The sequence below is a fragment of the Oncorhynchus tshawytscha genome, linkage group LG02 (genome assembly GCF_018296145.1).
Source record: "Oncorhynchus tshawytscha isolate Ot180627B linkage group LG02, Otsh_v2.0, whole genome shotgun sequence".
NCBI classification, from domain to species: Eukaryota; Metazoa; Chordata; class Actinopteri; order Salmoniformes; family Salmonidae; genus Oncorhynchus; species Oncorhynchus tshawytscha.
Window position 1 is genome coordinate 36,977,398 of NC_056430.1, and position 27,584 is coordinate 37,004,981.

Sequence of the window (27,584 nt, forward strand, 5' to 3'; positions counted from 1 at the left end):
AACCAAGTAATTTAGTTGAATTAGCCATGCCCAATTGGTAATGCAATTTTTATTTATTTTTGCTGAATTTATCAGTGTGTCGCACCCTGACCTTAGTTATCTTTGTTTTCTTTATTATTTCGGTTAGGTCAGGGTGTGACAAGGGTGGTTTGTGTAGTTGTGTATTGTCTACGGGTTTTTGTATGCTTATGGGGTTTTCTAGTCTAGGTGTTTATGTCTATGGTTGCCTAGATTGGTTCTCAATCAGGCAGCTGTTTATCGTTGTCTCTGATTGGGGACCATATTTAGGTAGCCATATTCCTGAGATAGTTTGTGGGTTATTATTCTATGTTTAGTTGCCTGTTTGCACTAGTCATATAGCTTCACGGTTCGTTCTTTTCATTAAAAGAGTTATATACACTTATCATGCTGCGCCTTGGTCTCCTCATTATGACGACCGTGACACAGTGGCTATTTAAACAAATCTGAACCACGGATCAAGGTTACTCCTAGCCCATAGACTACTTGAAAGGTCAAATAAAAAAGACAATACCAAATGTGTCCTATAAGGCAGAAGAGACCAGAGTTGTAGGAGCAAAATAAATGGTTTATTACATGGGATCGAACCAGGTGCCCGATCACCTTGACTGCACCAACCACATTGCATGTGCTAGCGTTGCAAAAACAAATGTACACATACGTTATTCAATCATTTCATCCGCACTGCTCATTTCTGTGATGCCAAATGCTAAAATAGAACTTGGTTTATTAGAGACACTGCAAGTCCCAGGTGCATCTGCTACAGTCGAAAGTCAGACACTAATGTGGTTTTCCAACAGCAAGGCTCAGATCAACTTGGCAGTGTTGCCATTGTTTCTAAAAAGTTGTCTTTATAGTGTTGAGAAACACTCGTATCCCACACTCACAAACTGAAATCATACACGTGAACATCATACAATCAATTAGTGAGAGAGCCTAAATCACATTTATTTATTCACTGTAGGCTACACATGAATTTAAGTAATTGGTCACATCTTTGGTCACGTTTGCGTTGGTCAAACAAGAACACCCTAATGATTGGTTGACAATAGAGCCTCCCACAAAGTAGATGTTGGCTGCAGGATGAAGTTGTTGAAGAGCAACTGCAGAAACTTGCAGTTGATGCAATTTGGTCCATTTTTATCCCAAGAATGCAACACACTTTGAAAGGCGGTGACTATCTTGGACTTCTCACTCAATGTCAACAAAACAAAGGAGATGAACGTGGACTGAAACAGCAGAGGGAGCACCCCTCTATCCACATCGATGGGAAAGCAGTGGAGAAGGTGGAAAGTTTTAAGTTTCTCGGCGTACACATCGTGGACAAACTGAAATGGTCCACCCACACACAACAGCGCCTCTTCAACCTCAGGAGGCTGAAGAAATTTGGCTTATCACAAACTTCACAATTGAGAGAATCCTGTTTGTGCTGTATCACATCCTGGTACGGCAACTGCACCACCCACAACCGTAGGGCTCTCCAGAGGGTATATACAGTTGAAGATGGAAGTTTACATACACCTTAGCCAAATACATTTTAAACTCAGTTTTTCACAATTCCTGACATTTAATCCTTGTAAAAATTCACTGTCTTAGGTCAGTTACGATCACAACTTTATTTTAAGAATGTGAAATGTCAGAATAATAGTAGAGAATTATTTATTTCAGCTTTAATTTCTTTCATCACATTCCCAGTGGGTCAGAAGTTTACATACACTCAATTAGTATTTGGTAGCATTGCCTTTAAATTGTTTAACTTGGGTAAAACATTTTGGGGAGCCTTCCACAAGCTTCCCACAATAAGTTGGGTGAATTTTGGCCCCTTCCTCCTGACAGAGCTGGTGTAACTGAGTCAGGTTTGTAGGCCTCCTTGCTCTTACATGCTTTTCCAGTTCTGCCCACAAATTATCTGTGAGATTGAGGTCAGGGATTTGTGATGGCCACTCCAATACCTTGACTTTGTTGTCCTTAAGCCATTTTGCCACAATTTTGGAAGTATGCTTGGGGTCATTGTCCATTTGGAAGACCCATTTGTGACCAAGCTTTAACTTCCTAACTGATGTCTTGCAATGTTGCTTCAATATATCCACATTATTTTGCTGCCTCATGATGCCATCTATTTTGTGAAGTGCACCAGTCCCTCCTGTAGAAAAGCACCCCACAACATGATGCTGCCACCCCTGTGCTTCACGGTTGGGATGGTGTTCTTCTGCTTGGAAGACTCCCCCTTTTCCCACCAAACGTAACAATGTTCATTATTGCCAAACAGTCCTTTTTTAGTTTCATCAGACCAGAGGACATTTCTCCAAAAAGTAAGATCTTTGTCCCCATGTGCAGTTGCAAACCGTAGTCTGGCTTTTTTAGGGTGGTTTTGGAGCAGTGGCTTCTTCCTTGCTGAGCTGCCTTTCAGGTTGTCGATATAGGACTCCTTTTACTGTGGTTATAGATACTTTTGTACCTGTTTCCTCCAGCATCTTCACAAGGTCCTTTGCTGTGGTTCTAGGATTGATTTGCACTTTTCGTACCAAAGTATGTTCATCTCTAGGAGACAGAACGTGTCTCCTTCCTGAGCGGTAATGACGGCTGCGTAGCCCCATAGTGTTTATACTTGCATACTATTGTTTGTACAGATGAATGTGGTACCTTCAGGCGTTTGGAAATTGCTCCCAAGGATGAACCAGACTTGTGGAGGTCTACAATTTTTTTTCTGAAGTCTTGGCTGATTTCTTTTGATGTTCCCATGATGTCAAGCAAAGAGGCACTGAGTTTGAAGGTAGGCCTTGAAATACATACACAGGTACACCTCCAATTGACTCAAATGATGTCAATTAGCCTATCAGAAGCTTCTAAAGCCATGACATCATTTTCTGGAATTTTCCAAGCTGTTTAAAGGCACAGTCAACTTAGTGTATGTAAACTTCTGACCCAATGGAATTGTGATACAGTGAATTATAATTGAAATAATCTGTCTGTAAACAATTGTTGGAAAAATGACTTGTGTCATGCAAAAAGTAGATGTCCTAACCGACTTGCCAAAACTATAGTTTTGTTAGCAAGAAATTTGTGGAGTGGTTGAAAAACAAGTTTTAATGGCTCCAACCTAAGTTTATTTAAACTTCTGACTTCAACTGTATTTATATTTAGATACTCTTATTCCATTCTTTTATTTAGATCTGTGTGTATTAGGTAGTTGTTAGATATTAGATATTGTTGCAGTGTCGGAACTAGAAGTACAAGCATTTCGCTACACTAACAATAACATTAGCTAACCATGTGTTTTTTTTTTTGCTAACCATGTCTATGTGACCAATACAATTTGATTTGATTTGAAAAGTGATCTGCTCGTATGCGCCCATACCCTATGAAAGTGGTACCTCGTTTTCCAGGAAGGATAGAATTGTCATTTTTGAACTTTTGTAAGCTTTTGAATGATATTCAACGGGTGAAAATGCAGTGCAATGGTCTTCAGTGCAAAAACTTTACTGGTAGACTTAAATTCATCCATAAACACAAATATAATTGTATATCTTAAATGATCGCCTTTTCACGAATTTGATGATACGGTATAATCGTGAATTCAAAAGGTTAGTGGACATGTAAGTAAATGTATGTAAGTAAATCGGAAGGGACAGTTACTTTCACAGGGTATTAATCACACTAACTAAAATCGAACTAGGTTTCCCTTTGTATCTGTGGATGAATTATTGGAGAATAAAAACACACGATTTTTGTATGATCCAGGTCAAAATTCTACAAAGAACCAGTTTAAATGAGGACCATATACATGGTCAGGTAAATGTTCATCTCCCAGGAAAAACTGCTAGCAACTGCTATCTAACTGATGTCCATGAATGTTTTGTGTGTTTCCCACCATCTGTGCCCAAATTAATATAGTTGGTTCACAGTTGGTTTTGGTATTTTAACCTGCGTGTGTAACAGTATAACTTTAGTCTGTCCCCTCACCCATACCCGGACTCGATCCATGGACCCTCTGCACACACAGGCAACTGACACCTACGAAGCATCATTACCTATCTCTCCACAAAAGCCGTGGCCTTTGCAGAGCAAGGGAAACCACTACTTCAAGGTCTCAGAGCGAGTGACGTCACCGATTGAAACGCTGTTAGCGAGCACCACCGCTAACTAGCTAGCCATTTCACATTGTTACACTCACCCTGCTTTTGACCTTCTCCTTTTGTGAGGATTGAAAATATGCTTGGCCTATCATGAGGGTGTCTGTGTATGTTAAAAGCAACATTTTGCAACATATGGTGTGACTAGCGGAAAGGCTGTGGCTGGCCTTGGTTGTAGGCAGCTATCATGAATTGTTGGGGGCACATACAGAACGTAGGGTAGGGAACAACTGGTCTTTTGTTAGATAACAGGAGCCAGGTGTGTGATGACTGTATCGAGTGCATGGGCGCTTAGATATTCTACACAACTACAAAGACTGACTGCTGAAGCGCCTAGGGGGCTGGGACCAGCTCGTGCGCCAACAATCAACGATAGGCTGGGTGAGTGAGTTTAAACCACGCCCAGTCTCTACTCTGTGAATCAGGAACTACTTCTGTCAGAGTATATTATAATATCTTTGTCAGGAACAAGTCAGTTCTCTGGTTGCCCTGCGAGGTGGGACAGAGAGCCCGTATATATGAAAATTGCATTTACCACTTATTGCTTAGCTAATAATAAGTACATAATATACAATTCGGTGACTCAGTGTCATACTTATCCTGATACCAGATTCGATTGACGCAACCCTAACACTTTTCTGCAGCAACCAGTGATCCGGGTCAACAGCATCAATGTAACAGTATAGCTTCCGTCCCTCTCCTTGCCCCTACCTGGGCTGGAACCAGGGACCCTCTGCACACAGACAACAGTCACCCACGAACCATCGTTACCCATCGCTCCACAAAAGCCATGGCCCTTGCAGAGCAAGGGGAACCACTACTTCAAGGTCTCAGAGCGAGTGACGTCACCAATTGAAACACTAGTGCGCACCACCGCTAACTAGCTAGCCGTTTCACATCCGTTACACTCACCCCCCTTTTGACCTCCTCCTTTTCCGCAGCAACCAGTGATCTGGGTCACGGCACCAATATAACAGTATAACTTTAGTCCGTCCCCTCGCCGGGCTCGAACCAGGGATTGAGATGTGGTGACTGGTGCAGGCCGCTGCAGTAAGCTGAATTCACTGTCCTGTTTGTGGAACCATTCCTGGACAATTCTAGCCATGGGGCGGCAGGTAGCCTAGTGGATATACCGTTGGGTCAGTAACCGAAAGGTTGCTGGATTGTATCCCTGAGCTAACAAGGTAAAACTCTGTCATTCTGCCCCTGGACAAGGCAGTTAACCCACTGTTCCCCAATAGGTTGTCATTGTAAATAAGAATTTGTTCTTAACTGACTTGCCTAGTTAAATAAAAGTTCAATAAAAAATGATATCTCAGATACCATGAAGGGATGCACCTGATTGGCAATCATCTTTAGAAATCCTGTGGCATTCAAATGTTGCCCCAACGTGGGCCCTGCAAACATGCCCCACCAGCCTGCAATGTTGACACGCAGCATGATGGATGCATGTACTCATGTAGTTTTCTCCATACCCTAGTCCTCTCATCAGCATGAAACAGCAGGAACCGGGATTCATCAGACCAGGCAATATTTTTTCTATGTTAAAAACATTTCCAATGTTTGGAAAAACAGGCAATGTTTTTCCGTTGCTAAACGTTTTGCAACGGAATCCGACGAATGAATACACCCCATACGCTTCTGCCCATGCGCAATTAGCCAAACATGGACAATGACGAATTACATGCCCTTTTTAATTAATATTTTAAAGTAACTATGAATTAATGTGCATTTGCATATTGAAACTGCAATGAAGTAAGCTGCAGGACGTTGGGGAAGACCCATTTTTCATCCGTCGACTCAAGTTGACAGTAAGTGCAGTGGTTGCTCTCTTGTCCTCTAGATTTAGACCATTAACTGTTACCTCTTAGTTTGTAATGTCATGTTCTCCATGACCACATCTACAGGGACACTTACCAAGTTTCCATCAAGAGTTTTATGCGTGTAAAGTCATACCGTATTAAAAACAATATCACGACAGATATGATGGAAACAGGTAGTTTTGGTACAATTTTATAAATGCGGACAGATAATTTGTTCGTTCATCATGGTTTAATATTTTTGTGTCTGTAAAATGTAGGCCTATTATGAGAGAAATTGTGGTGGAAACGCCTTATGAGCAAATATTAATAATATGTCCATTATATCTAAGCAACTGTGGGAGTCACGCGATGATATGGTGTGTGGTCCTCCCATTACGACTCAGGAAACCATACAGTTTATTAGGCTACAGATTAAATAAATGATGAACTTCACAGGGTGGTGAAAGTGCACGGTGATCTGGACGCTCCTTTCGAATAGATATCGAGGGTTTTATTCTGGTGACAAAGTGATTGATGCTTGTTTGACAAATACAAATTATTCTCGCTCTTATCCATAATAATGTCATGTAGAACTACACTACCCTAACCGCACATCCGATCTGCACTGCGAGCTGTTGACAGGAGCACACGTACCAAAACCAGACTAGACACATTTGCTATTTAACGCAACAGTTTTTGTGACAAAACTAGTCAAATATGCGATTGAAACACATTAAGCGAAAAAAGTACATTTTATTTAAATTACGTCATCACGCAATGACTTTTATCCTCAAGAAGTCAAATCCATTTCACTGGTGAGAAAATGCGCATATTTTTTATGCGGATTTTAAAATATTCGCATGAAGATCTGTCGCAAATTGGATGGAAACCTAGCTACTGACAGTCATGTATAACCTAACCGGCCCACCTGATTTGGTTAGATTGGGGGATAGGCCCTACTGTTTTTTGCGAAAATGCTCACTCTGATCTTGAAAGTTGGCATAATGAATCTTTGCATGCATTACAGACATACACAAGCCTCCCTTCAATGATGGATGTGTTTTCAGCATGGTCATTTTTAGTAATAGGGAGAGAGAAAATGTAATAAATTGGGATAGGACTGCTAATTAAATGATTGCTATAATTAACTTTCATTAAACAGAGATCGATAAAGCAGTGCAAGGATTAAAACAGGGTCCATACATTATACACTGTTTTACAAGGAAGCTTTTAACGACCTTGTATATTTGACTGCGCTGAGGCACGTTGCCATGGGAACGCGGATGGGGGATTTAAGGAGGCTGGGCAGTATATTTTATTCCCCCTTTTTTATGTGTTTCTGCCTTCATTTATATTTGATCTGCCTTTGGCTGCATGGAGTGAGACTGCTCTAAAAAAAAGTGCACAGAGAAAAAAGGAGGAGGGGGAGCCTCTCTTACCCTTGGGTGCAGATGAATATGAGGAGAATATTATCAGATACATCAGAGGGTAAAGGCATTTTGGACCATACATCATTCAAGGGTCACTCAGGGAAGCCTTGTAGATTAGTTGTAGATGGCAGATAGGAATGTTCTTGAGCCCAAGAAGGATACAGAGTTAGAGGCCTTATAAGATAGACAATCATAATATTAACCGAGAGTGAGGGCGAATGAAAAGGAGCAGATTAAGGAAGGAATGACTTGTTGAAGAGTGGTGGTGTGATATGTGATGCCATAGTAGAGTGGTAGTGGGATTCTCAAAGAGGGTAGCTCTAATGTTTGCCTTTTAGCACAGAGCAAACAGAGCACAACCACAAACCAGATTTCAGACTCAGAGCAGGCTGTATAAGCAACTGCATGAGACCGTTGATTTTACAATGAGCGCTTCTCCTCCATCTCAGATTCAGGTGTGGGAGGAATAGGGCCAGCGGATTATGTAGAGGAGGTTGCTTTCAGAATGTAGATGTTTTAGTGCTAAAGAAGGAAGGTTGAGAAGAATGTTAGACTGGACTGATGGGGTGTGGGGGGGGCACAGGTGTTTGTGTGTGGGAGGGAGGAAAGTGCATGGAGCGGACTACTGCAAAAAGTCCGTTGCTGGGTAGAGAGGGAGTATTGGAGAATAGTAAGAGAGTGTATAAATTGGAAAGACGACCAGAGGCAGAGTAGCCGTCAGCTGACCGCCGTCCTGATCTTCCGCTCCGTCCAGCCAGTCTGTGATAGAGTATATGGACCGTTTGTTTTAACGCTGCCTCAAAAATCACAGGATAGAGATGAGCATAAATCGGTAAACAGACAGTGTTTTATTGCAAAAACTCATCCACACAGTGTGAAGCACTCTGAAAGTAAACCAAAGAGGGAACTTGTTCATTCTATCACTCTTGTGCACACTTTTACAACTCTACACACATCTTTACAGCCGGCTCCCAAATGTATCGGGCTAGTTTATAGCACCTAGATAAAATGTATACCAAGATAAAAATAGTGTATTGGACAGATTGCTTTCAACTAGCCGGCTATCTAAACTTGTAGTATTGATCCAATTACCGACCGGGGGGGCCCCATTGATTTTGTTAGTCACTTTCACTCTAATATCATATTCAAAACTGCAAACATTTCTCTCCACCCATTGGCAAAATGTGTCGAATTGCCTCTGGCAATATTTTTCTTAGTGTCCCCAAAAGGCTAGGGCTGGCTCTGAGTGCATATGTGGGTATGCAGACCCACGAGCCACTGCTGCCCGTCATGGTGAGTTCAGATTTTTTGTGGCCCCCACCCCCTTCAAAGTTGCCCATCACTGTTTGTAGGATATTCAATCAATTTGTCCTCATTTTTTTACCACAAGGGGGAGCAGTCAGCAAGCTCACAATGAAAGAGGGAGATGGGGAGACATTAGGTGAGGCTCTGTGGATGGATGCATGCATGAAAGCGAGAGAGAATGGGCATAGTAGTTAATAATGGTTGGAGAGAGAGAGTGGGAGAATGAGTAATGCTGTGGTGAATACGGAACACTGTGGGTGACTAGTGATGGATCATCCCCACACTGCTTCCAGCACTGGTATTTATTTCCCTCTACTCCCATCCCTCCCTATGTGGCTCTGCTCTACTCCCGCTGGCCTACTCCAGCTGATGCATTACCTCTATAACACTCAAATATTTTTTGGGGGGGAGGAAAATCATTATCATTTTATAGATGCTCTTATTCCCGCTGTTCTTTAATTCAGGGGCGCTGCTGCAGTGCTTTACATATTCTCACACATGAAGAGGACAGGAACAGGGCCGTTTTAACAGCAGTCTGCACTGTGTATGTCGGAAGGCCAGAATGGTCACCTTATGATTGGGTTGTTGTGGTCTGGTCTTCACCCTTACTGGTCTTGTGCTCCTCCTCATCCTTAGTCCAGATTGATAGAAGGACACATACACACACAAAAACACAGAAAACAACTAAAGTGAGGATTTCAGGGATATTGATATGCATGTACTGATGTCATTTGGTATGTTTTGTTAATAACATGCTTTTGTGTTATTTGGATGAGCCATAGTCTTATACACTGAACAAAAATATAAACACAACATGTAAAGTGTTGGTCTCATGTTTCATGAGCTGAAATAAAAGATCCCAGAAATGTTCCATATGCACAAAAAGCTTATTTATCTCACATTTTGTGCACAAATGATTATCCATCCACCTGACAGGTGTGACATACCAAGAAGCTGAATAAACAGCAGGATCATTACACAGGTGCACCTTGTGCTGGTGAAAATAAAATGTGTAAGAAAAAAACAACTTCTTATTGGCTGGGCCTGGCTCCCAAGTGGGTGGGTTTATGCCCTCCCAGGCCCATCCATGGCTGCGCTTCTGCCCAGTCATGTGAAATTCATAGATTAGGGCCTAATTCATGTATCTATTTTTGTTAAGTATATTATGCTGTGTCCATTACGTATTCTGTGTTTTGGTGGTATGTATATAGTTTGACTTTGGCTGTAATATGGTGGCCTACTGTCTCTGTCTGGGGACCCTCGACACTCCGGTGAGAGGAGCTTTCCAGGGTGGCATTCCAGTAGGGTAGTCTGGGTTTCTGGTAGTGTAGTGGAGACGTAGGCTTCTCATCCTCTGAAGAGGCTTTCTCATCCTCAAATCATTTGTCATATTAGGAGTCATCGCCACGAGCTGTAAAGGAAGACAGGGTGTCTCTTTAAATATGAGTTCATGAGCATCCAAGAATGTGACAACGTCTGTACTAAACTGTATATGACTAGAATTTATACTGTGAGTGCTTGGCTTTGGGTCTGTACATAAGCCTCTGTGGTGTTGATATCAATCACGGGTTGAGTAGTAGAGAGCCACTTCCTTCCTCTTATTGTCTGTAGCCACTTCCAGCCTCTGCTCCAGCTGATGCATGTAGTCCAGCAGGTCCTGTATGTATTTGAATGTGTACACAGCAACCATTACATGGTAAGACTAACAGAGATTGAAACATCAACATGGTTTACTCAAACCAAATCTTACACTAAAATGTAATTTTTTAGATCTTATTTGATAAATAGTCATGCCACACATAACAGCAGTTAAATATACACTGAGTTGCACCCCCTTTTTGCCCACAGAACAGCCTCAATTCGTCGGGGCATGGACTCTACAAGGTGTAGAAAGCATTCCACAGGTATGCTGGCCCATGTTGACTCCAGTGCTTCCCACAGTTGTGTCAAGTTGGCTCTATGTCTTGATACAGGGGGAACTGTTGAGCGTGAAAAACCTAGCACCGTTGCAGTTCTTGACACACACGGGTGTGTCTGGCACCTACTACCTTACCCCGTCCAAAGGCAGTTAAGTCTTTTGTCTTGCCCATACACCCTCTGAATGGCACACACGCAATTCATGTCTCAATTGTCTCAAGGCTTAAAAATCCTTCTTTAACCTGTCTCCTCCCCATCATCTACACTGATTTTAAGTGGATTTAAGAAGTGACATCAATAAGGGATCATAGCTTTCACCTGGTTAGTCTGTCATGGAAAGAGCAGGTCTTCTTAGTGTTTTGTAAACTCAGTGTATAGACATAAATCCACCTGATTTATAAATGGCACATAGCCTGATCCTTGCCTGTCTCTCTAGCTGCTGCTGCTCCTTCTCCTTCAGGTTCATTCTCAGGCTGGCCTTCATCTCACGCTCCTCCCTGCGGGCATCGCTCAGCAGCACCTGCAGGGGGCACTGGTGTGTTTAGAGTTGGTAGGTTAAGTGTGACTTCCAGCCTCTTGTGAATTACTGTGGGGAGCAATGTGATGGATGGGTGTTGATGCCAGGCTGCCAGCATATGTGTCTTTCTGTGTTTACTGTGAACGTGGCAGAGGATGTTTTAAAAAAAAACTGGAAACAGTTTCCGATATGATTTGAATGTCCGATGAGGACAGATTAGAGAAACTAGGGGAATGGCAGTTATATTAGGATGTGTGTTTTTGTGTGCCAATAATGGTCTATGGTTTATGTGTTTTGTGTGTAGCCTACTTATTGCAATACACTTGACTATATTACCCTGTTGCAATCCTTCTCTTTCCCAAGCTCCACTTCTATTTTCTCCCTCTTAATCCTATTCTCTTGGAGCCACTCCTCCTTCCACTGCACGTCGCAGATCAATTTCTGCACCCTCCCTTTATCAAGCTACAGCAAGGAAAGATGAATAGATAGATGAGAAATAGGATACACGTACAGTGCTTCGTAAATACATCTAGAAATTAGTAATGGGGGAAAGAGTTGATACAATTGCGTATCAAAATATTATTTTTGACAATATGTTGTATTGTTTTGAAGATATCGCAGTATAATTGTTGGGCTAGTTGGTTGTACGTGCACCAGAACTCCAGTATTTTTCCTTCATATCGTGTTCTCCATCTTCTTTTTAAATAGGGAGCCCACTTTGTTTTCAGCACTTTTATTTCCGTGACTGACTGAAAACTTGTTTTCTCATGGCTCTCTTTTGTCCCTCTGTAGCAGACATATGGTGAGCCAGGGTCGGTCCTTGACATTCTGCTGCCATAGGCAAGAGCAAACAATTCCTCCCCCCACAAAACTAGAATAATCCCAGTAAGCAAAAAGACATTGAAAAGACTTCTAAAATAAGTATTTTCCAGACATTTTAAGTTCTATGTAGGTTCTGAATGAAAGGTGGAAACATATTTTCCGTATGTTTAAAATGGTTTTAAAAAACATATTTTCCGGACATTGAAATCAGGTTCATTTTCAGTTCTGAATGAAAGTTTAAATACTTATTTTCCAGATGTTGAAATCAGGCAGATTTTTGGTTCTGACTGAAAGTTGAAAATAAGTCATTTATAGACGTCTATGTTTGGGCCAAATCAAGGCTGGTACAGACCGGTCAATATCTGAACCAAACATAGACGTAGACTATGTTTGGTCCAGATTTGGTCCAGACCAAAAACCAATGTCTGTGGATGTGGAAATCAAGGCTGGTCCGGAACTGCATAAAAAAAAGACATCCAAATGACATCGGCGGCAGTTCGTGCTTACTGAGGTGTAGGCAGCAGTACATACTTACTGAGGTGTAGGCAGCAGTACATACTTACTGAGGTGTAGGCAGCAGTACATACTTACTGAGGTGTAGGCAGCAGTACATACTTACTGAGGTGTAGGTAGCAGTACATACTTACTGAGGTGTAGGCAGCAGTACATACTTACTGAGGTGTAGGCAGCAGTACATACTTACTGAGGTGTAGCCTACAGTGTTCAATTCTGAAATTGAATTTTATGAATGCCCATCTATGTGGTAAGCCTACCGTTTGTAAAACACATTAAAACGAAATCCGGGCAGGACTAGGGATTACGTCCAAATTATGTCGGCTCGTGCTTACTGGGGTATAGCCGGTCAACAATGGAATTTTATGAATTCCCATCCATGTTGTAGGCCCACCGTTTTGAAAAAACAGGCCATTGCATTGGCTTTATTAGTCCTGATTCCTGTGACTAAGAAATTTGGCTATTTAAGTTCTGAATATCAGCTACCCAACTTTATCAGGAGTTATCGTGAGCCTATTTGCAGTGTGTTTACACAGCGGGAAATGTAGAAGTATTTTATTTTTCGCTATGATCACCTTGTCAAAAATGTATGGATACAAATGTGAAACCACTAATCATGACAATGGGGTGAAACTCCTGGACCACAGTTGTGAATGTTCATTCCATATAGTCTATTTCACTTTAACCTGTCCTGTTTTTAGGATATGTTTTTTTTTTCACATGACAGCAAAAAATGTATTTGATTGAGCTCCATTTAGGTCAGGCTATTTGATTAGAGAAACCTGCATTGTGTAAAAAGTGTAAAAAAAAATGTATTTGTCACGTGCCGAATACAACAGGTGACCTTACAGTGAAATGCTTACTTACAAGCCCTTAACCAACAATGCAGTTTTAAGAAAATACTTTAAAAAAAGAGATAAGAATAACAAATAATTTAAGAGCAGCAGTAAATAACAATAGCAGGCTATATACAGAGGGTACCGGTTCAGAGTCAATGTGTGGGGGCACCCGTGTCGAGGTAAATTGAGGTAATATGTACATGTAGGTAGAGATATTAAAGTGACTATGCATAGATAATAACAGAGTAGCAGCAGCATAGAAGAGGGTAGCCGTTTGATTAGCTATTCAGGAGTCTTACGGCTTTGGGGTAGAAGCTGTTTAAAAGCCTCCTGGACCTAGACTTGGCGCTCCGGTACCGCTTGCCATGAGGTAGCAGAGAGAACAGTCTATGACTAGGGTGGCTGGAGTCTTTGACCATTTTTAGGGCCTTCCTCTGACACCGCCTGGTATAGAGGTCCTGGATGGCAGGAAGCTTGGCCCTCTGTAGTGCCTTGCGGTCGGAGGCCGAGCAGTTGCCATACCAGGCAGTGATGCAACCCGTCAGGATGCTCTCGATGGTGCAGCTGTAAAACCTTTTGAGGATCTGAGGACCTATGCCAAATCGTTTCAGTCTCCTGAGGGGGAATAGGTTTTGTTGTGCCCTCTTTACAACTGTCTTGTTGTGGTTGGACCATGTTAGTTTGTTGGTGATGTGGACGTCAAGGAACTTGAAGTGCTCAACCTGCTCCACTGCAGCCCTGTCAATGAGAATGGAGGTGTGCTCGGTCTTCCTTTTCCTGTTGTCCACAATCATCTCCTTTGTCTTGATCTCATTGAGGGAGAGGTTGTTGTCCTGGCACCACACTGTCCTCCCTATAAGCTGTCTCATCGTTGTCATTTAGCAAACTTAATGATGGTGTTGGAGTCGTGCCAGGCTGTGCAGTCATGAGTGAACAGTGAGTACAGGAGGGGACTGAGCACACACCCCTGAGGGGCCCCCATGTTGAGGAACAGCATGGCGGATGTGTTGTTACCTACCCTTACCACCTGGGGGCAGCCCGTCAGGAAGTCCAGGATCCAGTTGCAGAGGGGGATGTTTAGTCCCATGGTCCTTAGCTTAGTGATGAGCTTTGATGGCACTATGGTGTTGAATGCTGAACTGTAGTCAATGAATAGCATTCTCACATAGGTGTTCCTTTTATCCAGGTGGGAATAGGCAGTGTGGAGTGCAATAGAAACGGCATCATCTGTGGATCTGTTGGTTTGGTATGCAAATTGGAGTGGGTCTAGGGTTTCTGGAATAATAGTGCCTTTCAAAGCATTTCATGGCTACAGACGTGAGTGCTAGGGGTCAGTAGTTATTTAGACAGGTTACCTTAGTGTTCTTGGGCACAGGGACTATGGTGGTCTGCTTGAAACATGTTGGTATTACAGACTCAGACAGGGAGAGGTTGAAAATGTCAGTGAAGACACTTGCCAGTTGGTCAGTGCATGCTCGGGGTACACGTCCTGGTAATCCGTCTGGCCCAGCGGCCTTGTGAATGTTGACCTGATTAAAGGTCTTACTCACATTGGCTGTAGAGAGCGTGATCGCACAGTCATCCGGAACAGCTGATGCTCTCATGCATGTTTTAGTGTTACTTGCCTCGAAGCGAGCATAAAGTTATTTAGCTCATCTAGTAGGCTCGTATCACTGGGCAGCTCTGGGCTGTGCTTCACTTTGTAGTCTGTAATAGTTTGCAAGTCCTGTCACATCCGACGAGCATCAGACCCGGTGTGGTACGATTCAATCTTAGTTCCATATTGACGCTTTGCTTGTTTGATGGTTCATCAGTTGCCTGTAATCCATGGCTTCTGGTTGGGGTATGTATGTACGTGTGTCACTGTGGGAACGACGTCCTCGATGCACTTATTGATGAAGCCAGTGACTGATGTGGTGTACTCCTCAATGCCATCAGAAGAATCCCGGAACATTATCCAGTCCGTGCTAGGAAAACAGTCCTTTAGTTTAGCATCTGCTACATCTGACCAACTTTTTATAGACCAAGTCACTGGTGCTTCCTGCTTTCATTTTTGCTTGTAGGCAGGAATCAGGAGGATAGAGTTATGGTGAGATTTGCCAAATGGAGGGCGAGGGAGAGCTTTGTACGCGTCTCTGTGTGTGGAGTAAAGGTGGTCTAGAATTTTTTTCATCTAGTTGCACATTTAAAATGTTGAAAGAAATTTGATAAAACTGATATAAGTTTCCCTGCATTAAAGTCCCCGGCCAATAGCAGCGCTGCCTCTGGATGTCCGTCTCATTACATTGTCATACATTCTATCCAGCCTGTAGGCTATAGAATAGGCCACATACTCTTTCTATCGTATCCTATATCTGCTACATCATTTATTTTAGATTTTATTTGTACAGAACGTTGGTGGAGCGCTGAAGAGATGCATCTCTCCAACAGCACCCTTAAGAGGAGCGCTGGGAATGGACAAGCAAAATATTTTGTTCCCCTGCTTTGACTAAGTGGGCACTACTTATCAAAGGGCGGCATCGCCCTCACCTAAAAAGCCCATATGCCACTGTTGAGAAGAATTGTCATTGTTTTTGGGCAGAATGTTGTTGTTGTAGATGCGTCTTGGTCAGTTTTAGCTCAGAAAGTGCGTCCCTCGTCAATCTGCCGCCATCGGCAGTCACCTAATCCTGTCCAATGAGTGGTCCAGCCATGTGGTGGGTAATATGTTTAGAACATCTAATTGCAAATAAAATTACAGCATCTAATTGTAATACATATAGAATTGTGAAAAGCTGTACACATACAGTAGGTAGGGCTAAAGTGACTAGGCAACAGGATAGATAATTAACAGTAACAGCAGTGAATGGGATGAGTCAAAAGAGTTAGTGAAAAAGGGTATTTGTGCTGGCTTGCATGTTGAAGGTTGTCCCAGAACTCAGGATCTGTGAAACCGAGATATGTTGACGGTTGTCCCAGAACTCAGGATCTGTGAAACCGAGATATGTTGACGGTTGTCCCAGAACTCAGGATCTGTGAAACCGAGATGAGTTGGAACCTTATTTCGCCATCACCTCTCAATGGAGTAGGAAACTTGAGATGTACGAGTCAGTGGATTTACAGTATTTAGAGGGAAGAACATGTGGGTTGTTCCACCCCATAAAGCACAAAGAGGATTTTGTCACCCACCATCTCCGATTGTTGTGAAATAGTTTGTTGTTAGAAACGATTAAGATTAGCATATCTGCAACATTATTTGGTTGAAATATAATTTGGTCTCTGACAAATTAAGCTAATTGATTGCATCCAATTCGGTCATTTAAATTAATAGGAATCATATAATATTCAATAAATATAGTACCTAACATTCAATTTGGACCACACTTTTTTCTAACAATGAGTTAGACATGACGAATCCAAAGAAATGGTTGAAAGCCACCCATAGACACCCCACACACCACGCCAATCCCACCCCAACAATGAGTATATACAGTTGAAGTCGGAAGTATACATACACTTAGGTTGGAGTCATTAAAACTCGTTTTTCAATCACTCCACAAATTTCGTGTTAACAAACTATAGTTTTGGCAAGTCAGTTAGGACATCTACTTTGTGCATGACACAAGTAATTTTCCCAACAATTGTTTACAGACAGATTATTTCAAATATAATTCACTGTATCACAATTCCAGCGGGTCAGACGTTTACATACATTAAGTTGACTGTGCATTTAAACAGCTTGGAAAATTCCAGAAAACGATGTCATGGCTTTAGAAGCTTCTGATAGGCTAATTGACATAATTTGAGTCAATTGGAGGTGTACCTGTCGGTGTATTTCAAGGCATACCTTCAAACTCAGTGCCTCTTTGCTTGACATCATGGGAACATCAAAAGAAATCAGTCAAGACCTCAGAAAAACAATTGTGGACCTCCACAAGTCTGGTTCATCCTTGGGAGCAATTCCCAAATGCCTGAAGGTATTACGTTCATCTGTACAAACAATAGTACGCAGTTATAAACACCATGAGACCACGCAGCCGTCATACTGCTCAGGAAGGAGATGCGTACTTTTGGAGAAATGTGCTCTGGTCTGATGAAACAAAAATAGCGCTGTTTGGTCATAATGACCATCGTTATGTTTGGAGGAAAAAGGGGGAGGCTTGCAAGCCGAAGAACACCATCCCAACCGTGAAGTACATGGGTGGCAACATCATGTTGTGGGGGTGCTTTGCTGCAGGAGGGACTGGTGCACTTCACAAAATAGATGGTGTAACAGTATAACTTTAGACCGTCCCCTCGCCCATACCCGGGTGCGAACCAGGGACCCTCTGCACACATCAACAACAGTCACCCACGAAGCATCGTTACCCTTCGCTCCACAAAAGCCACGGCCCTTGCAGAGCAAGGGGAACTACTACTTCAAGGTCTCAGAGCAAGTGACGTCACCGATTGAAATGCTATTTAGCACGCACTGCTAACTAAGCTAGCCGTTTCACATCTGTTACACTCACCCCCCTTTTGACCTTCCTCCTTTTCTGCAGCAACCAGTGATCTGGGTCAACAGCATCAATGTTACAGTATAACTTTAGACCGTCCCCTCGCCCATACCCGGGGGTGAACCAGGGACCCTCTGCACACATCAACATCAGTCACCCACAAAGCATCGTTACCCATCGCTCCACAAAAGCCGCAGCCCTTGCAGAGCAAGGGGAACTACTACTTCAAGGTCTCAGAGCAAGTGACGTCACTGATTGAAACGCTATTTAGCGCGCACCGCTAACTAAGCTAGCCGTTTCACATCCGTTACAATGGCATCATGAGGATGGAACATTATGAGGATATATTGAAGCAACATCTCAAGATATCAGTCAGGAAGTTAAAGCTTGGTCATAAATGGGTCTTCCAAATGGACAATGACCCCAAGCATACTTCTAAAGGTGGGTCAAAATGGCTTAAGGACAACAAAATCAAGGTATTGGAGTGGCCATCACAAAGCCCTTACCTGAATCCCATAGAAAATTTGTGGGCAGAACTGAAAATCGTGTGCAAGCAAGGTCTACAAACCTGACTCAGTTACACCAGCTCTGTCAGGAGGAATGGGCCAAAATTCACCCAACTTATTGTGGGAAGCTTGTGGAAGGCTACCCAAAATTTTTGACCCAAGTTAAACCATTTAAAGGCAATGCTACCAAATACTAATTGAGTGTATGTAAACTTCTGACCCACTGGGAATGTGATGAAAGAAATAAGTGGAAAGAAATCATTATCTCTACTATTATTCTGACATTTCACATTCTTATAATAAAGTGGTGATCCTAACTGACCTAAAACAGGGGATTTTTAGATTGATTAAATGTCAGGAATTGTGAAAAACTGATTTTAATTGTATTTGGCTAAGGTGTCTGTAAACTTCAGACTTCAACTATAGTATCCGTCCTCTATGTTTTACAAGTACTATGGAGCTGTGGCTCAGAGTATTGTTTCTTCATCCTGTGTATTGTATTCTCTGTAAATATGGTGATGTTTTTCCTCCCTGTTTAGTGAAATAAGTAATTGAAGTTGTTGGGTTTATGTCCCAGTCTTGATATTACCATGTTCTGACCACTAGATGGTGCTGTTCCTGCTATTAGGTGATCATAATCACCCCCCTCCCCCATTGTTAAAGGGATGGTTCACACAAATTACTAAATTACGTATTGATTTTTTAAGCAGTCTATGCACCAGGTATGACCCTAACCCTTGCTTTGGTTTTGTTTACCTGGCCACTGTTTGAAATGCATTTCTGTCAAAAATCCAATCTAGTATCTAAAAATGTTTTGTGTAACTCAATGAGGTTACTTATAGATTATTTGGATATGAAGCATATTTAAAAATATATATTAGATACCATTGACTTGCATTGGAGTTGTGCCACAAATGCAAAAAAGTTAGCATTTGAAACAGTGGCCAGGTAAACAAAACCTCTGTCAGGTGGATGGATTATCTTGGGAAAGGAGAAATGCTCACTAACAGGAATGTAAACAAATGTGTGCAAAAATTGAGAGAAATTAGCTTTTTGTGATTATGGAACATTTCTGGGGTCGTTTTTATTTCAGATCATGAAACAGTTGCGTGCGGAATGCAATTCAATAAGAGGTGTGCCTCGTTAAAAGTTAATTTGTGGACTTTCTTTCCAGCTGAATGCGCTTGAGCCAAATCAGTTCATGTTGTGTTTACATGTTGTGTTTATATTTCTGTTCAGTATACATAAGATATGTTGGGTGTCATGGCTTACGGAAATGACATGGAATGACTAAGGTAAAAAGTAATGGTTGAGGTGTGATTCGACCACATGCCAGACATTAGCTATGTGCTTGTAAGATTGCATCGCCACACTCCCGCACGCAACTATTACTTTAAAAAGGAGATGATCCAAACAGGGAATGGTAAACCACTTAACTTGAATGGAGTAACCTCAAGCAACAGAACTATTATGAGACTTCCCTCGTGTGCATTAATTTTACCTGCAAACTGTACTCATGTTGGACTCATTACACCATGAGTATGAAATATTTATAGAGAAGTTGAGTGAAACTGAGTTGTCCATCTATCCACCCCCACCTGCAGGAGCTGAGCTTTGGGCACCAACAGGAGCAAGTCGTCCCTGTCCCCCTCTCCTTCCTCCCCATCCTTGTCCTGCTCCTCCGTCAATGTCTCCAGCTCATCCAGAGACTTGGAAATGCCAGTGGGGGCACTTCTCCGGTTTGTTTAATAATATTTTCTTTCCCAAAAACTGATCAAATGTGTATTACCCTTTGCCTTGATGACAGCTTTGCACAGTCTTGGCATTCTCTCAACCAGATTCACCTTGAATGCTTTACCAACAAGAGTTCCCACATATGCTGAGGACTTGTTGGCTGCTTTTCCTTTACTCTGCGGTCCAACTCATCCCAAACGATCTCGATTGGGTTTAGGTCAGGTTATTGTGGAGGCCAGGTCATCTGATGCAGCACTCCATCATTCTCCTTATTGGTTAAGTAGCCCTTATACAGCCTGGAGGTATGTTGAGTCATGGTCCTGTTGAAAAACAAATGATATTCCCACTAAGCGCAAAGCAGATGGGATGGCGTATCGCTGCAGAATGCTGTGGTAGCCATGCTGGTTAAATGTTCCTTGAATTCTACATAAATCACAGACTGTGTCACCAACAAAGCACCCCCATACCATCACACCTCCTCCTATATGCTTCACAGTGGGAACCACACATGCGGAGATAATCTGTTTGCCTACTCTGCGTCTCAAAGACACGGCGGTTGGAACCAAAAATCTAAAATTTTGACAAATCAGACCAAAAGACAGCTTTCCACCGGTCTAATGTCCATTGCTTGTGTTTCTTGGCCCAAATTAGTCTCTTCTTCTTATTGATGTCTGTTAGTAGTGGTTTCTTTGCAGCAATTTGACCTTGAACGCCTGATTCACGCAGTCTCCTCTGAACAGTTGATGTTGAGATGTGTCTGTTACTTGAACTCCGTGAAGCATTTATTTGGGCTGCAATCTGATGTGCAGTTATCTCTAATGAACGTATCCTCTGCAGCAGAGGTAACTCTGGGTCTTCCTTTCTTGTTGCGGTCCTCAAGAGATCCAGTTTCATCATAGCGCTTGATGATTTTTGCGACTGTCCTTGAAGAAACTGTCAAAAGTTCTTGAAATGTTCCATATTGACTGACCTCCAGGTCTAAAGTAATGACAAGCTGTCATTTCTTTGCTTATTTGAGCTGTTCTTGCCATAATATGGACTTGGTCTTTTACCAAATAGGGCTATGTTCTGTATATTCCCCCACCCCACCCCCCCACCTTGTCACAATACAACTGATTTGGCTCAAGCGCATTCAGCTGGAAAGAAAGTCCACAAATGAACTTTTAACGAGGCACACCTCTTATTGAATTGCATTCCAGGTGACTACCTCATGAAGCTGGTTGAGAGAATGCCAAGAGTGTGCAAAGCAAAGAGTGGCTACTTTGAAGAATCTAATATAAAATGTATTTTGATTTGTTTAACACTTTTTTGGTTACTACATGATTCCACATGTTATTTCATAGTTTTAATGTCTTCACTATTATTCTACAATGTAGAAAATAGTAAATATAAAGAAAAACCCTGGAATGAGTAAGTGTGACTGGTACTGTGTGTGTGTATGTATATTCACTCACCAATTTGGAATCAAATGTATGCTACATCAAAGGGTTTGACTGGTTTGACAATAAATGTCTAATTTACTGATAAACTCTAAAGAATTGAGGTAGGCTAAGCAAATTTAATTGGCAGTCTAGTTGATTCAAGTTTTGTCAAGAGTCATCAAATTTAGTTTCGTTGTCATGGAAGACATTTTTTTATTTTTTTATTTCACCTTTATTTAACCAGGTAGGCTAGTTGAGAACAAGTTCTCATTTGCAACTGCGACCTGGCCAAGATAAAGCATAGCAGTGTGAGCAAACAACACAGAGTTACACATGGAATAAACAATTAACAAGTCAATAACACAGTAGAAAACAAAGGGGGGAGTCTATATACAATGTGTGCAAAAGGCATGAGGAGGTAGGCGAATAATTACAATTTTGCAGATTAACACTGGAGTGATAAATGATCAGATGGTCATGTACAGGTAGAGATATTGGTGTGCAAAAGAGCAGAAAAGTAAATAAATAAAAACAGTATGGGGATGAGGTAGGTGAAAATGGGTGGGCTATTTACCAATAGACTATGTACAGCTGCAGCGATCGGTTAGCTGCTCAGATAGCTGATGTTTGAAGTTGGTGAGGGAGATAAAAGTCTCCAACTTCAGCGATTTTTGCAATTCGTTCCAGTCACAGGCAGCAGAGTACTGGAACGAAAGGCGGCCAAATGAGGTGTTGGCATTAACAACATTGATAAATGAATACACATACATTCTTATGGAATTGTTTTAAAAAGCTTACCTAATGCTGGTATGCAATTTTCCACCAATGGCTTTAGTGCTGCCTATCCTCAAAGATATGATTGAAATAAAGTGATGCACACAACCGCCTGTCAACTAATACTTGGGTGCCTGCTACTGCAACAAAAATAAACAGTTGGCTTGGTAAATACAGTTCTTGAGAGAACAGCATATCCTGAAAGGTATAGAACCTAATATATAGTTTAGAAAACTCTGTGATTGTAACTATTGCTCCTGAACTACAGCTCCCTTGTGCTGAGTGGGGTAGTAAAAACGCGCGGTCACTCACTGCGGCTGTTGAGATTGGTTGACTTGTTTACAGTTTGTCTATTTTCTTTAGGCTACTATGTAATCAGACTGTACTTCATATGAAAACTACCGAACTAACAGATGGATATTTGGAACGTTTGCGTAATTTGCGCAACTGTGTCCGGAAGAGCCGACGTGTCCATGAGTGTGCGCTTTGACCTATCATACCCTGTAGCTGATTTATCAGTAGATAATGTTTTTGCGAATTCTGTTACTTGTATACATCTTTCAACAACCACAGTAATGTAATGTAATAAAATAATATGTTGTAAACAGTGATAGGTCTCTGCTGACTCATAATAGTAGGAGGTTGAGGACACTTGTGTTGTAGATGTTTGGAGGCGTCAACTTACAAGTGTCATTCCCTTAGAAATGTGTATTTGAGTTCAGGAAAGTTAGACAATGTTCAGCCAATGTAGTTATTTATATGAAGGACACTTTGTAACATATTCCTTGTCTAGTTGTCATGTTTTATTTTAATCATATTTTTACTTGAAATCAAGTCTCAAGGCATGTGATTTATTTGAGGTTTTGTTGGAGAATACGAGTTGAGTTTATTGAAGTATTCACTACAAGTAATGTCATTAGTCGTGTAGGCCGTCATTGCAAATTAGAATGTGTTCTTTAACTGACTTGCCTAGTTAAATAAAGGTTCAATTTTTAAAATGACACTGCCATACTGAGTCCACTGAAAGCCTTGTTGCACTGCCATCTAGTGTTTTAGGTGAATCTCAAACCAACCTCACTTTATCACTAAGTCATCAGGACCCTACCTGAGTGGGTGCAGTCAACACCCCGAAGACCAGTGATGGAATAAGTACCCTATTATCATACTTGAGTAAAAGTAAAGATAGCTTAATAGAAAGACTCAAGTGAAAGTCATCCAGTGAAATACTACGTCAGTAAAAGTCTAAAAGTATTTGGTTTGAAATATTCTTTAAAACCAAATACTTTTACACAAGTATGAAAACAGAGAACATTCCTGGTCATTCCTACTGCCTCTGATCTGGGGGACTCACTAAACAGAGAACATTCCTGGTCATCCCTACTGCCTCTGATCTGCCGGACTCACCAAGCACATGCTTCGTTTGTAAATGATGTCAGTGTTGTCGTGTGCCCCTAGCTATCCGTAAATTAAATTAATTAAAAAATATATATATAATAAATGGTGCCGTCTGATTTGCTTAATATAAGAAATTTGAAATTATTTATACTTTTGATTATTGCGTATATTTTAGCAATTAAATGTACTTTTGATACTTAATTATCAAAAGTAAATGTAATTGCTAATTTCTTTTTAAGCAAATTAATTTCAAATCAAATTTTATTGGTCACATACACATGGTTAGCAGATGTTAATGCGAGTGTGGCGAAATGCTTGTGCTTCTAGTTCCGACAGTGCAGTAATATCTAACAAGTAATCTAACAATTCCACAACAATGACCTAATACACACAAATTTAAAGGTGCTGGAGGGCAAGAAGTTTGCCCCCGTTTCTGCGTTGTGCAGACTGCACCAACCTCTGGAGAGCCTTGCAATTGAGGACGGTGCAGTTGCAATGATACAGGCCGACCAGGCAATTATATAGGCCGACAGGATGCTCTCAATTAAAAGTTTGTCAGAGTTTTAGGTGACAAGCCAAATTTCTTCAGCCTCCTAAGGTTGCGCCTTCTTCACCACACTGTCTGTGTGGATGGACCATTTCAGTTTGTCTGTGATGTGTACGCCAAGGAACTTTTAAAACTTTCCACCTTCTCCACTACTGTCCCGTTGATGTTGATAAGGGGTGCTCCCTCTGCTGTTTCCTGAAGACCACGATCATCTCCTTTGTTTTGTTGATTTACAGATAGCCAGGGGCATGCTCCAACACTGACATAATTTACAAACTAAGCATATGTTTGGTGAGTCTGCCAGATCAGAGGCAGTAGGGATGACCAGGAATGTTCTCTTGATAATTGTGTGAATTAGACCAAGCATTCAAGATGTAACAAGTACTTTTGCATGTCAGGGAAAATGTATGGAGTAAAAAGTGCATTATTTTCTTTAGGAGTAAAGTAAAAGTTGTACAAAATATAAATAGTAATGTACAGATACCCAAAAAAACTACTTTACACCACTGCCGAAAACACTCCTTGCCATGGTATTGTCCCCAAAACCCAAGCTTAACTTTGGAGAGATTGTTTGTGTTCAACTGCAGTTACTTACTATCAATCACAGCATATTACACAGCATAGCACTGTTAGACAACCATTATATTCTCGGATTGATCTAGCATGTATACAAGTAAAATACATTACTTCACAAATTCACTGTGTCAGGATCCACTCAATATAAAAGTTTGTATTATAGACCATGTACAAAACATTAGGAACACCTGCTCTTTCCATGAGACTGACCAGGTGAATCCAGGTGAAAGCTATCATAGCTTATTGTTGTCACTTGTTAAATCCACTTCAATTAGTGTTGATGTTGAAGGGGAGGAGACAAGTTAAAGACGTATTTGTAATCCTTGAGATAATTGAGAGATGGAATGTATGTGTGCCATTGATGGTGAATGGGCAAGACAAAAGATGGGCAAGACAAAAGATTAAGTGCCTTTGAATGCTGGGGTTTTACACGTATTGTAGTAAAAGGTGTTTGCTGTTTAATCCCTGTGGAAAGCTTCTTGATAATGCCCACACCTGTCAGGTGGATGGATTATCTTGGCAAAATGCTTATCTTGGAGAAATGCTTACTAAATGAATTTGTGCACAAAATATGAGCGAAATAAGCTTTTTCTGCGTATGAAACATTTCTGGGATCTTTTTTTTCAGGTCATGAAGCATGGGACCAACACTTTACATGTTGCGTATATATTTTTGTCAGTATCGTAAATTATTAATATGAGTTGCCTGTCTTTCTGTAAATGTTTTTTGGGAGGGATGTGTCTGTCCAGGCGATGCCACATTAGTCCTCTCATACCTGGCTAGAGTATGTAGTGGTCTATGGGCCGACCATAGAGTAGTAATTGTATGCAGCCAGGCAGTGAATGAGACTGCTCTAATAAAGGGCCCGTGAGGTGTCCATAACCGAGTGGTTGGGGACTGCTCTAATAAAGGGCCCGTGAGGTGTCCATAACCGAGTGGTTGGGGGAGGGGGGGGGGGGGTTGTTACCAATATCTCCACACGCTGGTATCTTTGGCGGCACACCTGGGACTCATTATTCACTAAAAGGTGCTATCTAAAACCTCAAAGGGTTCTTTGGCTGTCACCATAGGAGAACCCTTTGAAGAACCCTTTACGGTTCCAGGTAGAACCCTTGACACAGAGGGTTTTACATGGAACCCAAAATAAGTATTTGGGCTACGCTTGCAGACTTTAATAGATGCATCACTTCTCACTTTAAACAATGGCACTTTAATAATGTTTACATATCTTACAGTATATACATATTAGATAAGTAATGTATCTTATACCGTCTATTGCATCTTGTCTACGCCACTCGGCCATCGCTCATCCATATATTTACATGTACACATTGTTATTCCATCCCTTTAGATTTGTGTGTGTTAGGTAGTTGGATAATTGTTTGATTACTTGTTAGATATTACTGCACTAGAAGCACAAACATTTCGCTACACTCGCATTAACATCTGATAACCACGTGTGTGTGACCCCAAAAGTTTTATTTGATTTGAAAGTCTACCTAGAACCAAAATGGATTCTACTTGGAAACAAAAAGGGTTCTCCCTATGGTGACAGCCGAAAACCCCTTTTGAAACCTTTATTTCCTAAGTGTGCACCTTAACATTAACCCCGACCACCATCCTTCTGATTCCATTCTCAGTAACAGGAAAAACAATACCATGCTATTCTAATCATCTTTAGGAGCAAAACTGGTACACAGAATTTGTAACAGAAGAGTTTTGTATTTCATCCCTCTTTTTTATTTACACTTCTCTGCCTTCTTGTCTGTGTTCTCCCAAAGTCTTCTGACCTGAATGTTGACGTGGGTTATTTTCTGTAGTCTGCACATAAAACTCTAGAATGGACAGTAGATTTCCCCACTTCTCTTTCTGCGAGTTGTTGTTTTAAGACTGTAATAATAAGTTGGGTCAGCTGCGTTACCTCCATCTTAGCAGTGCCGCATGATTAGATAATGAGGGCTTTCCGGTAGCTACTGCTATTTAGTTTCATGTGCACAGGGTTCGGTGTGTGTGATGTTGTCGGCTTGCAGTGGGGACACTGGGTTGAGCCTCGCATGGTTCACAGGTGAAACTTGCCACGAATGAAGCACAATAGCGTTTTCATGCAATGCACTTTTAGCTGTGTAACCACACACACACACACACACACACACACACACACACACACACATGGTAGAGGCGCTGCTGGAACTCCACCCTTTGTCTCCAGGGGAGGAGATGCCATTCAGATCTGGTCTACCAATCAGCGTAGTCCAAGCCCCTGCCTCTTCCTCCACGCCCACCACTCGTGCTGCTATGTATCACAGTAAGGAGAACGTCCACCAGCCACCCCCATATCAGCACAGTGCACAATTACTGCCATACGGTATACAGACAGATGGAAAGCTACCTCCAAACCCTCCTATTGTCATCCTCAACATGGAATGTTATGGGGGGGAAAACATGCACAACCAGTGGTCATGTTAACATGCCTCTGGGAAGACACAGTAACCATCAATTTGCTGTCTGTGACACAAAGAACCTAACCATACTGAGAAATGTCTGGAAACCTAAAACCTGTGTGGAAACCATTGGCACGTGGTGTTAATTGCGGTGATAATCTTGAGGCTCAAATCACGGTTGTGTAGGTTGTAAGCTGTGTGTGTGTGTGTGTGTGTGTGTGTGTGTTGATTTGATTTGGGAAGAATGATACAGTGAAGTATTTCAAGAATGAACATTGTAAATTCTATTAGGTGAATTTTGAGTGATTGGTTGAGTTACAGGTCTCTGGATTGATGTATCCATCGGTCAGTAGGTTGGAATGTCAGTGTTGGTAGAGGTCATGATTAGAATCCATAGGGTCAAGGTTATTAACAAAGTA